General features: G+C 44.2%; 1 long non-coding RNA gene across 1 annotated transcript in view; it reads right to left on the bottom strand.

Moving 5' to 3' along the window:
- LOC138580125 (uncharacterized) overlaps positions 1-18067 on the bottom strand; it is a 30188-nt gene extending 12121 nt beyond the window's left edge. The window contains exon 1 of the long non-coding RNA XR_011304179.1: positions 17794-18067. This is a non-coding gene — a long non-coding RNA (uncharacterized lncRNA). The remainder of the gene's footprint in view (positions 1-17793) is intronic.
- Between the last annotated feature and the right edge of the window lie 361 nt (positions 18068-18428).

Consider the following 18428-nt stretch of genomic DNA (forward strand, 5'->3'; position numbering starts at 1 on the left):
CTCCTCCCATTCATCACAGGAACGTATTTTCGGTTCCGAATCCATCACAGCATCGCGTTGCTACTGTACACAGAAGTCACGCTTCGTGAGTATCGCTTCTAGATTTCTCGGAACCCGAACATCAATAGGACTTTATCTCACTGCCATTTTTCTCTACTCCCTTCCGTTAGGAATCCTCACATCCACCCCCCGGAACTCTTTAGCCATCCTTTTCGTAGCTCCACTCAACACGGAAATCTCCGGGACCCTTCCACATTAGGTAGGCAGCATTCCTCATCAGTCCTCCATGATATATTCCCTCCACCTGCACTTGTTAACCCTCTCCTCCGTTCTCTCTGTATAGCTCAACCCACTTCTTCCACGCACACGGACTACACCTCCCGACTGCCACTGTGGTCCGATCTCTCAGCATCTCTCTACATTCTCAATCCAAGGGTAGGTTCCACTAGCTTGAACCTCTTTTCCTTTTTTCACGTACTGTTCTATCAGGATTAATCTCTCCCCTCTTATTTCAGTCAACACGGACAGCTGAAAGAAGGAGACATTGAATTTAATATTAAGGAGCAAAACGCCAAACCGACCCTACGGGGAAACGCATCTGCATCCCGTCCCGTCCAGCCTCTTCTCCGTTGGATTCCACCAGCGAGGGTTTTCTCCCCCTTGAGGGTTTCCCTGGCGTCTTCACTCTGCGCCGATCAATCAGCGCCGAGAGAGGGTGTCAGGGGAATCACTCCTTTCCTCCGAATACCCTCCGAAGACCAGGTAGGAGACGCCTTGTTCTTATACTCGTGTAAAATTGAGAAAGTGATTGTCGGCGTTTTCCCTCCAGTTGAGGGACGCCATTTACATAGGCTGGTTCCCTATTAACAACCATAACACAAGCCTTCATACCAAGTGCGTACTTTGACGGTGGCTGTCCATTGCTATGCCCCATGCACCACAGTGAACCTGGCAGGTCTGAATGCAATCAAAGGACCCATGGAACTTGCACATGGGTTTGAACCAAGGCCATGGATTGAAGCCATGGTGGAGCTTGATCACGGGCCCCCCTCAATTGCATGGCCCTCTCGTAGGACACACACACCCAGCCAATTACCAGGTATGACATACTACCATTAGTTCATGGACAAGGTAATTTATGATGTACTTTGTGGTGCATTGGTGCACCCATCTGAGGCCCCTTCTGAATGCACTATAAATGGCTCACTTTGAACTCAGCAAAACTTCATAGGAAAACTGTGGGCATGTTGAGGCCCTTCAAAATAAAATTCCAATCCCCAAAACAATCTTAATGACTATTCAATCTGGTTTCCTCTGATTAAAATAAATAGCAAGTTAGGGCCTACATTTCTCCCCTGTGGGTTGGTAGGTATTATCTTCTAGCCAGGCTATCTACTCAAAGGATTTTAGCCAATTTTGGGGGATGTTAAAAAAGAAAATAGTACATATTTTGACCAGACCAACAAAGGATTGAGAGTCAGACCATACACAAGCTTCTCATACAGGTTTGAGATAATCGCTGCAGGTGAGAGCAAAACATGGCTCATAAGAAATGCTATTGAAAATGCACATTTTGAGAACCCCTATGACTTTATCCCCCAACTGTTTTATTGGACGCCACATGAACAAGTTAATGAGAAGGCTCAAGGAAAATAGGTTAATTTCTGAACGTTTTATGCATTTAAGAGAGGCAGTGGTGTTAACTGCTGCTCTCCCACTTCAATTTCTATCCTTCAAACAAGGATACAAATGCATTATTGTGCGTTACCACATTTCAGAGTGGCAGGAGGGCCTGTTTCTCTGAGATATACTCCTGTCGCCCACGTGGGTGCTGGGAGCTGGTGATACAAAAGTGTGGGGAGCACGCTCCCGAAACTAATATATATAAGGGTGCTGGGCACTGTATTTTGCTATGCTGTTCAGTCAGCTCTGAAATGTGCAAGTAACCTTTGAGAATAAGATGACCTGCATGTTTGTAAAATGCGCACAAATTAAAAAATCACCTCCTCAGTGTTATTTTTCATTTGCACTCAATTGTGGAGAACTGCCCCAGTTTGACTGTTCACTAGATCACAACTGCTGTAGAATGTTCACCCTGCTGCGGGGAATATACTGATCATGGGCCATCCTGAAAGATTGATAAATTTGTATTCCATGATTTTTCATATACCAGATGCCGCAATACCAAATTCCAGCACGGTAGACTCAGCGTGTCCAAATTATGATGTTGATAAACTCCCATGTATATATATAAGCTTGTGTGAGTGTAACTATTGCTGCACTTAAAAAACAAGGCATCTCATTAGACCGTGGTATTTATAAACAGTCACCTAGAATCAGTAGGATGCAGGTCTAGAGCTTAATTCCTCAACAAGAGGCCTGTAAACACTAGCAATCAACCCAATTAAGAGCATAAAGTGTCAACTGGGAAAGGTGATTCAGTCATGGTCATTGTGGACAAATCAACGTATTTCAATGTACAGTTCTCTGCTGCCTTTTGTTAGAAGGCTTGAATTCTCAAATACTTGTGTCATTGTTTAGCCCTTTGCCTGACATTTCTTTTTATGTAGGCCATTTGAGTCAAGGGGCCATATACAGAAGAGAGTAAACCAAATGTCACCAGCGTCTGGTGAGAACATTGTCAGATGTGCTTATTTAGCACAAGGAAAGGGTTGCTTTCAGATACAATTTCAATGGTACTTCTGCACCTCATATATAACAGTCAACATGTCTGAGTGTTGGGTGCATTTAAAGCTTTACAATACAATAGAATACCCCAGAATAAATCTTTTAAAACTCTGACTGATTGATATTCTGGTACTTGTATACATGATGCTGAACTGGAATGTTTCTCCTTTTACATAACATGCTTCTATACATTTCTGTTTTTAAATATTGTCAAATCAGGTTATTATGTAATCTGTTTACTTTCCAAGTCAGTTGTTTAAAACAGTGTATTATATTAGTTAATGAAAGTCAAACATGCACAACGAATTGTGCCTTGCTCTATTGTGTGAACCGTGAAACAATGTGTCAAGTGTAGAAATTGTAGATTTGTGGAAATCCCACCTTCACCTCATAACCAATCGGTGCGATCCTGGGCAATTCATTTAATCTTGTGGTGCCTAACCTGTCAAAATTACCATTCTCTTAGAATTTCAAGTTTCCATTCCCTAAAAGTGATTTAGTTCTCAGCATATGCTATTCAAAGAAGTCTCACTCATGGTTTAACTAGCTATAGTGTTGCTTCACATTTCATAATAGTGGCCTCCATATATTGCACATGTGTTTGTTCTCGGACTAATATCAATACAGCTTGAAAACCATAGCTCTCTTTTTATCATCAGTCTATGTTAGCATACATGTACCTTTCTGGTAGCTTCTAACGTATATCCACTATCTCTTCTTATGCAATGGCACATGCAATGGCGCATGCACCTTGCCCTTGCTTCCAATCTGTCTACATGCTTTAACATTTAAATTCTGTTAATATGTGTCATATGTCTGCACTAGGGTATGTGTACCTTTTGATACAGCTACTGAGCTGTGTGCTGCATCTAAAACGACACCCTCCTTGTGACTGCGATTTTTAATTTTGACTAATACATTGTGCATTAGCGCCACTTATAAGGCAAAACTATTGCAATGGAGAACAGCAAGAAGGGAGCTGGCATGTGAGGAGGGATACACAGCCTGTGAGTGTTGTGTGGTGTGTTACTAACCCATTGACTGCCTTGACCATGCACACCACAAAGCCCTCCATGCCAAAAGCACACCCTCTCAGGAGCTCTTTGAGCAAGTGATATTAAGTTGTAAGATTAAACTGAGAGTTAATGTCTTAATTTCATTGTAAATGTGTAATTGTTGCAATAAACATGTATTTACCAAGTGTGCTTTCAGCCACTTAATGTATAAGCAGTGGACATGCCCTTGCATTGAAGGCCTGTTAAAAACAACAATTGGCAAATACAACTGTCTTAACTTGTGTATAGTATAGGTATTTGATAGTCATTTTCCAGACATAGTTATGATATACCAAGGCACTGCTCCTCTGCTCCATCACAGCCCTATACAAAAAAGAAATCATCCTAGCTAAACGCGAAACCTACAACGCTAGAATTGCCCAAGCTAATTCTAGCATGAAAGAACTCTTTGTCATCCTCAAAGAGCTAGAAGCGCCCATCCCGGTGCCAGACAACTGCATCAAAGACCAACTCTGGTGCTCCAACATACAACAAGCTCTAGCCAACAAAGTCACTACCCTTCAAATAAAAATAGCCAAGAAAAAAGCCACACTCGCCGGCAACAAACCCATTAGCGTCAACCTAGAACAACGAAGTACCAATCACCCCAGATTCAAGTTTTCCAAAGTCACCATAAAAGAAACAGAAAATACCATACTATCTCTCAAACCCACCAACTGTCAAGGAGACCTATGCCCCGCTCAACTTCTAATGGATACAGCCAGAGATCTGGCCCCATTTATCACGAAACTCATCAACTCATCCTTCTCCACCAATACCATCCCATCCAACCTCAAAGAATCATGGGTGCTTCCTCTACTGGAAAAGCAGTCCCTAGACCCACTAATAACCACTAATTACCGCCCGATTACTACAGTGCCGTTTCTCCTAAAGATCCTAGATAAAATGGCATACTCCCAGATACAAAAATACTTGGAAACCAACTCTCTACTAGGAACTAGGCAATCAGGCTTCCGGCCCCAACATGGGACAGAAACAGCTCTCATAGACCTCAAGTCACAGATAGATGAACTCCGGGATGAAGGAAAATCAGCCCTCCTTCTGCTCCTAGATTTATCAGCTGCCTTCGACCTGGTCGACCACAGGGTCCTATACAGCCATCTGGATTCGGCAGCTCATTTCTCCGAAGAAGCCACTGCATGGATACAATCATTCCTAACCAACAGGACTATGAGAGTCTTCTCTCTTATGGCAGCAGCCAACCCCATCCCCATAACTTGCGGAGTGCCCCAGGGATCTTGCGTCTCACCCACCCTCTACAATATCTTTACCAGGCCCCTGTTCGACAATCTAGACCTTCTGGGTGTCACCTACAATAACTATGCAGATGACACTCAGATTCTCCTACCGCTTACCGGTGATTACGACAAGGATTTGGCATTGGTGAACAGGATATATCTCATCATCCAGGCATGGATGGCCACCCACGGTCTATGCCTGAATGATGACAAAACAGAGATCATCATCCTGGGCACTCCCTCGACCCTCAACAAAACTCAGCCCTGAATACTCAGCATTCAACATAGACAATAATAGGAGGTCAAAACACTGGGTTTCTATCTGGACTCCACTCTCTCCCTCAGCAAGCAGGTCAATGCCTTGGCCTCGGCCACGGCATACACATGCAAGTTGATCAGAGTAAGCAAGGCCTTCCTGTCTCAGGACAGTTGCATCACCCTAGCCAGAGCCCTCATCTTATCCATGCTGGACTACTGCAACACGCTATACATAGGAGCCAATAAACAAACCATCAAAAAAATCCAACTCCTACAAAATAATGCGCTAAGAGCAGCCCTAGGAATCCCCAAGAGAGAACATATCTCTAACACCAGAAGAGCCAACAACTGGCTCTCCACTCAAAATAAAACTAAAAACTGCCTCCCTCACGCACAAATGCTTGAACAATGGAGCACCCCGCTACCTATCCGACAGATTCACTTTGAAGCCTACCACAAGAATCACCAGACTCGCCAACACTAACTACCTCTGGATCCCCAGATACAAACATGTCAAAATAGGAGGCAGCAGCTTCCAGGTCAAGGCAGCACTCCTATGGAACTCACTACCTTCCCCTCTAAGAATCAATCAATCCTATCACAAGTTCCATCAAAGCATCACTAGTTGGCTCAAAGATGCAGACATCTAGGCATATACCTTGCTGACTTTGCCCGGCACCTCTCTCTACACCGCATGCACCAACCACTGTCTAAAACTATGCATGCCATCAATGTAACCGCCTGTATATATCGTAACTTCATTGTGCCAACTTGTAACCAAGCGGCACTTGCACATAATTGTATTTTACATGTTGTAACCAAGCTTTGAATATCCTTATGCCTTGGGCCTGAATACCCTCGGGTCTGGAGCGCAATACAAATAACTAAACTAAACTCACACCATTTCCCAGCTGTTGCCAGCTCATGGCCAGGGGGTACTATTACGGCAGTGTGGGGTGAATGCCTGTCTCATGCATACACACCACTATTCACAATGGTTGTTAAAATTGTTCAAATGTGTCCTGTCCCCTGGCCGTGGACTTCTAATGTTGCCTTTGAAAAACCATTATACCACTTGTTTATTATTCTGATTCCCACAAGTTTGAAGAGGGTAAGAGGACTGAATGGAGTACCCACACATATTTTGATTGCCGTGGGCCTGATATACATCTATGGGTTGTGGTCATATGGCAGGATGCATGATCAGCGATTGTATATCCATTCATTTGTTTGGTTCAGGGCGAAGGACAGCCAAAGGCTCCTGTACCGTTGGCCCATAATTCCTTAAGATGGCCCTGTTGGCACATAAAGTTAGATGAAAGCAGCACCTTGTGAGCGGGCACCATTCAATAGACCAGGATATTTGACTTCACCTTGTTTGTTATTAGTAGAGGGGCACACACTTTTGGTAGACTTAGACATCAAGTGGATTTGCTCTGACTGATGAACTGCCAGGCTACTCATAACTGGCATGACATCCCTTCAGATCTACCACCCCTGTTGGAAATCAGCTTTTCTTCCTCAGGACTTCAATTGAGAGCAGGGTGTCCTTGTGGAAATTCCACTTGGCCATTTGCTAACATTCTCTACAGGATCTATTTGCTGACAGACGGATTTTGTACATCAACTGAATTGCAGTGAAATGATATTCAATCGTCACTTGTCTCCCATCATGAGCACAGCACCACTTTCCCTCTCCCTGTCTGCACGCCTGCAGCCAGCAAGCAGGACTCTGTACCTCCCTCTCACCCCTCATTAACTCACTAATTAACACAGGCCCACTGTCTTTCCAAGCTTCACCCTGCAGACTTGAGATGCAATGTAGCGTTGTAGAAATATAGACATTAAAATGATATTAGCAAAAAATATGAAACAGACTTACATATACACACACACACACACACACACACACACACACACACACACACATACACGTTTTACCTACCTTGTGGGGACTATGTGTGGAAACCAGCCTTGTGGGGACTAACCTTTCCCAATGTTTTAAAAATATGCTAACAGCAGAAATATATTCAGAAAAAAATGCAAATATAGGATCCAGCTTCAAATGTGCAAAAATGCTAATTTTTAATCGCGTGTCCGGTACCATCTCTGTGGGGACCTGAACGCGTGTTACCATCCTTGTGAGGACTTAATTATTCTTATTTGGAATTGAATGTATCCCTATGCAAAAGCTAAATGTTTGTTTCATAGGCATCTTTGTAAATTGCACAATTCTATTTCTACATATGTGTACCTACCCACACCGTAGGTATACACAATAGATGGATTGTAATGGTGGTGTATTTTCCATAAGAACCTCACTAAACATTTCCTAAATCTGTCATGCGACCATATTACAAAAAACTCAGTGTGTCAGAAAGGAGAACTGGGGAACTGAAATATTAGGTGAATGGCTCAGCATCACACAATGTGGTCAGGTGGAGAAGCAGAGATTTGAATACAGGTTTCATTGTTTCACAGTCACCATCTTGTCCACTCAAACATCTCTCTATGATTGGTCTGATGACGAATATGTTACAGTCCCCATTAAAATGGTGTTTGATGTTGGTGATGTTGAAGTCTGAATAGAGATTGTCTGTCATGATACTGATTTCAGATCCTCACAGAGATGGTTTGTACGAATAATCGTGTTTAAGACAGCATTCCTATGTTGTTTTATAATACTGTTGTTAAAGACCACACAGAGTTGGTGTGTGATTAACATGATGATAAAGTACTAATACGCATGGTGTTTGATGTTGGTGATGGTGAAGTCCCAGCAGAGATTGTATTTTGTGATACTGATATCCAGGTCCTCACAAAGATGGTATGTGATATTTATGTTAAAGTCCCCACAGAACTGGTGTGTGTTTATAATAACTTTAAAGGCCCCACAGTGATGGTATGTGATAATAATGATATTAAAGTCCCCACAGAGATGGTGTGTGATTAGCTTGATGCTAAAGTCCCCACAGAGATGGTGTGTGATTATCTTGATGTTAAAGTCCCCACAACGATGGTGTCTGATTATCTTGATGTTAAAGTCTCTATGGATGTGGTATTTGATGTTGGTGGCTAAGACCCTTACCACCAGAGTTTTCACTGAAGCACTGGCACCGTTAGCAACAGTGCTTCAATGACCCCATTCCCGTGGAAACCTATTGGACTCCACGGGAATCGGGATTTACCATTTCCGCCGCCTGCCATAACTAGCACTGGTAAGTAAAGCAGAGCACACAGTGTTACGGGGTTGCTGGTAGCCCACCGTCCACCGTCTACTGGTGGGTTTTACTGGTAACCACGTAATGAGGCCCTTAGTCTGCAAAAGTAGACCTCTTCAAAAAACGGCACTTGTGTGTCTCAAAACGTATTCAAACATTCCTTGCATATATACATAGATCCATCATCCCCAGCATGTCTTCAAACATTTGAGAAAGTACACTGAATGGCAATCACCTTATGTACTGTGCACATGGATCATTCTTCCTACCTTAATAGACTGAAAACAATGAGGTTAGTTACAAGCTAAGGAGCTTGAACACTTCCCAAAATCAGACTCCTGGAAAGATGTCCTAATCTGCCTCCAACACCTGCCCTGGAAGGATGTCCCAATCTGTCACCAAACACTGCTGTACAAAGAGCAGCCACTTTAGGATGACAGCAGTGGTGCCACGCTGGCAATGGCATGCTGGTCAAGAGGGAGAAGAGGAGTGGAACTATACAAAAAGCGAAGACCCACAGGTGTCTATTCTTAAAATAAATGCAAGATGAAAATTGAAGTTCAGCTCCAGTATGGAGAACCTCTTGCACCCTGCACCTTCTTCAAGTGTCCCTTTATATAGACAGCTCTACATCAGCTGGCTCCACCAGGGAGCATATTACCAGAGTTAGATGTAGAAGATGCAGCTGCACACTTGCACAACTTTAGCAATTAACAGCTGCATGGTCATTTAAAGTTGTGCATGCCCTCCCTCCAGTAAGACGTTTCTGAAGTTAAATAAAAAATCACCTACTGTTATCATCAATGATTTCCATATGCAATCTTTACGCATAGAGTTCTCTATTAATACATGGATTTTTTAAGGTTATTCAATGTTTTGTGTCCTGGTTAAATGTATGTAAAGGAAAGTGTAAAGCAGGGGAGACATGGTGGCAAAAGGTATATTGCATCTGTATATCAAGGATTTTGTAGCAACACATTTTTAATGGGTGCTCTGTATTATTTTTATTCCAAGCTAGGTTTTCACTTTTTAGGTCAGGTAACATGACTTGTGAAGTAACCAAGAAAATACATGAGACAAGAACTCAAGTTCAAAACCTTTACAAACAAAACACAGTGGGTTGCGTGGTAAGAATGTACCCGAGAGCGACTTTCATACATTTTTTATTTGGCGAATCATTCTTATCGGCTGCAGATATCAATGTTTGCTTGGCCCTTTTTAAAGCACTTGTTTAAATGTCAACACTAAGTGACTGCTTGCCATTTAACAGGAGTGAAAGCACCCACAGAGTGATGACCTGGGCCCGTCCTCAGGTGTGCTGCAAGTGATAGGTAACTGTGACTTAGCCGTCTTTTCCAGCACTTAGGCATTCCGATGCCTGCCACTCTCTGTAGCAGCGGTGGATGCAGGGTTGAGAGCCTACCTGGTGCATCTATGATGGATTGAGGACTAGAGTATGCACGTGGTGGGAGGCTCAGCAACTGGGTGAATGCCTCTTCAACCTGGTGACCCCTAAATCAACTGGGTCCCAAGATGTGAATCTGGCCCACCATTGTTACTTTTAACGTATTCGCTAAACCAAACATTTTTCACAAGTGGCATCAATTTAGTATTTATTTATTGCTACAAAAGGGACAACGATCAGGCAGTATACCACAGTATGCCACAGTATGCCACAGTATGCAAGGGTCACTGCCAGTCTGAGTGTATTTATGCTCTTACAAAAGCAACAAGAAGAAGCATTTGCAAAGCTAGCTTGGGCTTATGTTGGCATATGTAGCATTTGCCAGGCATTAGTAAAAGAGGATGGAAGCTGCACTCAAAGAGGTAAAGCAAAATCACAAACACTGATAATACACCGTTTGGCAACTGTTCAACGAAGGTGCAATGTTGCAGATGGAGGAAGCCCATGTACTCGCAAGAAAAAAAACATGAGAAGTGTCTGAAGGACAGCCGTCCCGAACCAATGCACACTAAATTCAGCGATTTCAAAGCGATATGGCCTCACACATTTGGTAAATATTTAAGAAATATTAATGTCATAACAAGTTTCACATAAGTCTCAATGTACAAAGAAATTTGGAAGAAAAACCATGTGACAAGCACATATAGGGGGGTAATTCCGGCACCAGCTGGTATATCTGGCCCCCACTGGCAAATAAATGACGGAATCACCAGCACCGGTAAGGCCAGTAGTGATTCAGTAGTTCCCATCCCATGAAGTCCTATGTAACTCCATGTGAATGAGAACTTACCATTACCCCGTCACCCCTAATATCCCGGTAATGCCAAGATATCGGGCAGCGGTCCCAGTATCCCAATGGAATTACTAGTGGGATACCGGAAATCTGTAATGACCCTTACTGGGAAGGAAATACACATCTTCCACCACCCTAGGTGCTTTAGAGTGAGGTGAATCCCATGGATACAGTTGTGATGTACCAGAGGAGAAACCCTGCACAAACACAATATTAAATATGAATGTGTAGATTTAGTGCACACATACAAGGAAGCACCATTTTTTGTAGTTATGTTATGTTAGAAACAGTTGGCTCTGCGTGGGTGCACGGTAAACACAGGCCCGATGAAGAAACCTGAACAGGCCCAAGCACTGATGGTAGAAAGACCTGCACTGCTAATTCCCATGCAAATGTCCATTTGTTCCTCAACTGTTGTGAATACTTGTTATCCCAAAAAGGAATGCGCCCTGAAGGCTGTGAGACAGCACCAGGCGCCTCACTGTGTACATTCATCACAGCCAGGCCAAAAGCAGACCTCCAACCCCCACCCAACCCACCAGGAGTTATGACACCCACAACTGACCCAATACAAGACCCCTGAATTCCTTAATAGTCTGTGACCTGAGACCACCAGCCATAAACCCAGTGGTCATAAAAGATCTAAAAGAACACAACCATTCCACCGTATTTCTTAATGACACACTTTATAATACGAGGTACAGGGTGGAATAAATTATAGTCCAAAGAGAGGGTTGAAACCTTGGGTGCAGAGAGTGTAATATAAACTAAGTGAAGAATGTGTGAGTCAGCATGATCTTGACACTCCCCCTGTGCCAGTCCCTGAGTTTTCCAGGTGCACGCCATAGTGATAGAGTAGCATTGTCTTACAATAGTAACTAATGAGGAATGTGACCTTCATTCCCTGGAGAGATGAGCCCATCTGAACACACGTGATGGACGACGGAGAGACAGGGTTGGGGCCAATTGCAGCCTGGCATCCCCTATGGAGCAGGCCGTCCATGTATAGGTTCTCACCAACCAGCCATGCTGGTTTTAACTGTATGCATGACCTAGTAATGATGATGTGATGCCTATAACCCTCTGCTTGTACTATTTTTCAGCAGAATGTTCTAGAGCAGCAGAGTTATTTGCTGGCATACTTATTTTGTGTTCTATTGAACTTGTTATCCTTGCTAGAAATCTCTTGGCCTTTTTTCCCCAGCGGGTTGTATTTTCTGGCATGAGCGTCCAGGGGCGTGCTTTTATTTGGTAACCATGACGTGTTCCCAGTGCCCCCTGTGTCTGTGGAGGTGACCAGGCAGCCTCTCCAATGTGGTCGCACCCGCCTACAGTGACAAGCCCCAAAAATGCATACTTCCAAGTGGCTGTACAGGAGCCGTCTTCGCAGAATCTTGTCTGCCCTTTGGAGCGTGGCACGGCTCCGACGAGAAGTGCAGGCTGGTGTTGTTGGAACCCCATGACGGAAGAGTTTTGGTGAACAAGTGCACATGAGTATAGCCTTGCAAGGGATAACAAGTAGGGGACAGATGCTTGGGAAAGTGGGAACAGTGTGAACACGCAGAGGTTTAAATTGGGAGTGTGGCATGTATGTGGATTGTTTTGTTTTTTGTTTTTATTAACTTTTTAAGCAGAATAATAAGCAAAGGAAAACAGAATGGTAGGGAACCTCCAAGAGTGAGGGGAGAAGGTGGCACCACTTATATTAACAAAGAAGAAAAGATGAAAAACATAGGAGCCCTGTATAATTTAGTTTGTTTTATTTGCATATTTTATTGTGCAGGGAGGAGGCCCAGGGGGGGTGTTGTGTGGTTTGTAGTGTGTTTAAAGAGTGTGGTTTGTGTGAGTAAGGAGACTGAAAGGAAAAAAAGGGGTGGGAGCACGTAAAGAACATGTTTTTAATTGGGGGTATTGAATGTGTTTTTGACAATATATAAAACTGTGAAGAGCATTAGCACAGGGGTAGCATCAGCAAGGGCACGGCCAAAGTGGCGATGGGAGGAGAAACGCCCATAGAAAGTGCAAGGCCCTGCCGTTGTACTGTGACAGGATCAAGAGGAGGGGGATGTCCCCCTCGTGGCCATAGCAAGGCTCCTATGACAGAAGTATACTGGAATACATGTCCATATTTTTTTACAACAAAGTACAAGGGAAACAATTACAAAGCAGAAGTGAAATATAGAACCTCTGGAAGATGTTTTAGGATACAGAGGTCATGGAGAGTTGCACAGCGATAGCAAAGACGCAAGCCTAAGTGAAGATGGGACGATGTCAGCGGGACACAGGGGAATATCCCTTAGCAGCCCATCCTACTGTGGGATGAAGAAATCCACCTTATCTATAACACCGGCGAGAGCCCCACCACCCCCATATGCCTCCCCTTCGGATGTCACAGCACACTCAGACGTTAATACAAGACACCTAGAGGTAGTACTGGTGTTGACGTGCACAGAACTCGACAGACTCCGGGCTGCACATGATGTGACTAAGATAGACACACCCGCACAGCAGGGGACGTATGAGTGGAAGTCAGGAGACTTTTTATTTAGGATAGACAACTCGCACATAAGAACTCTACACGTAGAACGTGACAGCAAAATGGATAGCTTGGGTTATGAGAATGTCAGTTCCCGTAGGTTAGAGGAAGATTGGTGGAGCATGTTCAATGACGTCGAGGACGATGAGGATGAGCAAGCACTTCAACGCACTCCTAGACTAGAGAACTTATGAGACGGCAGGTTGAGGGAGAGGTTTGTCCGGATGGCAATGGCAAGGAAAAAGGGAAGTGCGAAGAAGGGCGAGAGAAGTAAACTAAAAATGCAAATGCCCCAAATACACAAGGGAATTGGGAGACTGCACTATGTGCCATGGGCACAGATGGACAAAAACAACTTAATAATTAGAGTGAAAGTGTGAGATGCGCTGGGGCAAGCTGTCCCGGACACCCCCGATTTGCAGTCTGTTATGCAGTGTACCATGGGTGATGATGAGGTCTAAGAGATCTGGAGGGCAGAAATGGGTAACGCATGGGACCAGTCAATACCCATTTTCTATTTGATTGTGAAACAAGACCTATACAAAGAAGTGCTAAAAGCACTAGACAAAATTGTGGGGGTCGAGGGGAAGGAGTCGCCTGAAATTCAGAGCATAATAGTGCACCATTGTAGAAGAATAAAGTTTATTTTAGTTTAGTTTAGTTTATTTAGTTTAGTTTATTTACTTGTATAGCGCACCCCACCCAAGGGTATCTGGGCGCTTTTTACTAGATATGTAGAAACATGGTTACACATATAATACACAGAGCCCATAAAGGCGGGAAGCAGTAAGTTACAGTTCACCTTCCTTACCGCTAAAGGTACTAGAGGTGTGTTACAGATCACCTTGTAGGCAAGGGCAGTGAACAGTGGATCACAAGAGCAATAAAAATGAATAGCTGAGCTGGGAAGAGGTGAGTCACAGTTTACCTTCCTTGCAGATAAAGGTACTGGAGGTGTGTTACAGATCACCTTGTAGGCAGGGGCCGTGAGCAGTTGATCACAAGAGCGAGAATGAACAGCTAATTGAGCAAATGACTAAACACGAAGAGGTATCATAGACTTAAGTTACATTTATAGTAAAATAATTTTTAGTTGCATTTATATATACATTTACAAAGGAGGTGGAAAATTAGTAGTTCCAGCTACCAGGCAGTAGGTCAGCACAATCTAGGTGGGTGCGCTCTCCAGGATGGAGAATTAGACATGCTCTGGAGTTGTTTGAGCTGAGGAGCCAGGCTTTGGTTTTAGCTTTGAAGGTCCAGAAAGCAGACTCAGCTCTAATGTCAGAGGGGAGGGAGTTCCAGCATTTGGCCGCTAGCACTGGGAAGCTGGACCCTCCTGCTGTTTTTAGGTTTCATTTGGAGATTGAGAGTTGGTTGAGGTAGTTGGATCTGGTAGGTCTACTGGTCTGGTGTCTCGAGAATTTAGCTGTCAGGTACGAGGGAGCCGTGTTGGTTAGGCACTTATGGGTCATGACAAGGGTCCGGAGTGTTATTCTGTCACGGATGGGTAGCCATTGAGCCTCTCTTCTGAGGGAAGAGATGTGACTGGAGCGCGGGATATTATGGGCCGATCTTAGGACATTGTTTTGCATAACTTGGAGTTTGTTTAAATTCTGCACGGAAGTCCAGATGAGTAGTGTGTTACAATAGTCAAGCTTCGAGAGAATGAGAGCTCTTGCTAATGTAATACAGCTGGTGGTAGATAAGAAGGGCTTACACGCATTTATCAGTTTGTTGGTGTAGGCTGTGGAGGTAGCTAATGAATTTACTTGTTTATTTAATGTCAACGTGGAGTCGATGTAGTTACCCAATGTTTTGACTTTCCTCAAAACTTTAATGACATTCCCATCAATGTTGAATGACTCATAGCAAGTGTCTAGTTTGTTTAGACGAGTTTGAGAGCCAATGATAAGTAGTTCTGTTTTATCATTGTTTAAACAAAGGCTATGAGTGGCCATCCAGGCTTGGATCTCTAGATAAATGTTGTTGATCAGTTTAGTGTCTTGGGTGTAACATCCAGTGAGTGTAACAAGGATCTGGGTGTCATCCGCATAGTTGGTATTCATGACACCCAGATTATCGAGGCGGTCCAATAGGAGTTTTGTATAGCGTGGGCGATACACATGATCCATTAGGGACTCCACAGGTGATGGGCACTGGGGGTGCTGAGGCCATAGGCCATAGGTGAGAAGACACTTGTGGTTCTGTTTGAGAGGAAGGATTTGATCGAATGCTGGCTGCATTCGGTGAGAAGGCGGCTGCTGAGATTAGGTGTTTCCAAGAGCATGAGAATGGCAAGCTTGCCTCTGTCTTTAAGCTCATCCATCTGAATCTCGAGATCTAGCAGCTCCGTCTCGGTGCCATGTCTAGGTCTGAATCGGATTACCGAAGGCCTAATAAGTTATTGTCTTCAAGGTGTCTTTGTATTTGTATATAGGCTGCATGGTCCAGGATCTTTCAGAGAAACGGGACTGTTGTGATAGGCCTATAATTTGTTGGCACGTTGGGGTCTAGATTAGGCTTTTTTAATAGTGGCATGACCCAAGTTTCCTTGATGTTGTCGAGCACTGAGCAATTTTTGAATGATGCATTTATCAGGGTGGTGATAAATGGGCTAATTCTCTTGCACTGTCCTTGATGATTGCCGGGGCATATGTCTCTCTGACAGTTAGATGGTTTAATTCCTAGAATAATATTTTCCACATCTTTAATGGACTCTTGACAGAATTGGAAGGGGGTGCATGGTGGCACTTTGTGATTAGTGCCTATAGGAGAGTGTGAGTTCGGGGGTAGGTTGTGTTTTTTTGGTGTTAATTTTAGATTGTAGGAGAGCTATTTTGTTTGAGAGAGCCTTCTGGATGTTAGCACACCAGATCTCGTATTTGGAACAGGCGTTGATAATAGGTGCAGGGGACTCAAGATCCCTCAGGATTGTAAAGAGTTCCTTGGTACTTGATTTAGCATTTTTAATTCTTTCATTATAGATTTCCTTTTTTGTCTTAGTAATTGCTGCTTTGTAGGCAGTGGCAATGGTCACATAGTTTTCCTTATTTGCGTTTTTTTTTTTTTTTTTGCATATAGATTCAGCTTTTTTCGTTACGGAGTACTTTTAGATCAGGAGTAAACCATTTGTTTAGGTGGGAGGTAGGTTTAGCCTTTCGTAGTTTAAGCGGGGCAATCTGATCGATTGCTTGCTTCATTGTATTGTTATAACCATCGACTAGCTCTGACGGATCTTTATCAACATTCAGTGGGATGTTGTCGATAGGATGCAGCAGACGTAAAAATAAGTTAGGTGTTAGGTTACGCTTATTCCTCGCTAGGGTGGGAGGGACTGTGGTAGTGTTAGGCTCAAGGGGAGATTTTCCCTGAATGGAAAAGGTGATGCAGTGGTGGTCGGACCATACACAAGGTTTGTTGTTGAGAATAGTAGTGGTAAAATTGAGGTCGGGCAGCCAGTCCAAGATTCTGCCTTTATCATGCGGGGGTTTGAGGATGTGTGATTTAAATCCAATCTGTGAGATGGTGTTCTCTAGAGCAGTGGCGTTAGCGTCTTTGGTGTCGTGGAGGCCTAGGTTCACATCTCCGAGTCGAATGATCTGAGATCCTGGCTTGGTGTTTTGGGTGAGAAGGGTTGAAATGTCTTCCTCAAATGAAGAGATGGAGCCGGGTGGACGATAGATGAGATGCAGGAGTATGGTGCTTGTGGGGGACAGGGGTAGTTTGACTGAGAGCAGTTCTGCAGAAGGGTTTTGCGTACTGGTAAATTCTCTGAGGCCAAGGTGGGTTTTGGCGATGAATGCTACGCCACCTTGTTGTGTTTTACCTATCCTGACTATGTGGCTATTCCCTGTATGTATGTGTGCCTGAGTCTGGAATGTTTGGTATGGAGTGTTCTGGTTGGAATGTTTGGATGTGAGTGCCTGTGTTCCTGGATTGCCAGTTGGAAACTTAAGCTTGGCACAGGGGGACCGGTGGATGCACCTATCCTATGGACTTGTCCTGTATTATACCTGATGTACTTACCTGTGTTCCTGTGGACTTACTAAAGATACCTAAACCTAACAAGGCTCCTGAGTGGTTATTTCTAACCCCAAATCCACAACTTAACATTGGTGACAAGGATCTTGGAAACTGAAGGGAGCAGAAACCTAAAAGGAGCAAGGACGCAGGTTGTACAAATAAAGACTGGTACCAGGAGACAAAGGGGACAAGGAAGTTGCCCACCAGGAAGAAGCAGGAACAACGGAGGCATCCACCGGGCCCCCCCCGGCCCCAAGGTAAGCACGCCCCACACCTGCATTATTTAAGGCAGGCCCAGAACTTTCAAGGGGGGCTGCGCTACGCGGCTGTATCATTATGGAAATGGCCAAGAGGTGTGCAGTAGCCAGTAGTTACAGTGCGTAAAAGGGCCGGGGGAGAGTCCATGAATAAAAGTGCCCAGCATTGCAGAAGAGCAGCGGAATAGGCGGTTGGAGTGACACGAAACACTTTGGAATTTGTTAAGTGGCTTACCGTACTGACATTCCTCTCTGGAAGCGCCGTGTGAGAGGGCAGTCTGTGTGGTCCGGTATGGAGTGCAGCCATGACGAGGTGACGGTTGGCCCAGAGAGCTCCGTTCGTGGCTCCACTCATCTTTGTTCTGGTGACGTCACTGAGTGGCTGGAGGGATTGGTGACCATTGCGAACATGGAATGTGTGTTGGTATGAAAAATGCCTGCGCCATCTGTTTTTCTTCGTGTTAGGAGCTCCGAAGTTTTGTGTTTCAAGAGGAGGCCCGCATCAAAGGAAAGGCCTTGGAGACGTGGGTAAGCGTGATGACGTGCCCGGAAAGAAAATGTATTTGTTTTGAACAGCAGGGCATGGAGATATGCCTCTGCAATGGAGAAAAGCTTCTGCGTTTGCTTGCGGTGTGATCGGGTTTCATGGGAATGGAATGTTATTGCCAGAAGACCAGAGAGCAGCCTTATTAGGCACAGCAGCCGTGCTGAGTGCGAGGCAGCGCCGGAAATATAAAAAAAAAAAAAAGGAAAACATCGCAGGCATTTGTAGATTATAGCCCGCATCATTGCAAGGTACTGTGGACAGTTTGAAGAGCGCGAATCTACGAGGTGATGTGATTCTTTTTATTATTTCGCTGCGGCATCTAT

This window comes from Ambystoma mexicanum, chromosome 3p (genome assembly GCF_040938575.1).
Source record: "Ambystoma mexicanum isolate Mex_15411 chromosome 3p, UKY_AmexF1_1, whole genome shotgun sequence".
Taxonomy (NCBI): Eukaryota; Metazoa; Chordata; class Amphibia; order Caudata; family Ambystomatidae; genus Ambystoma; species Ambystoma mexicanum.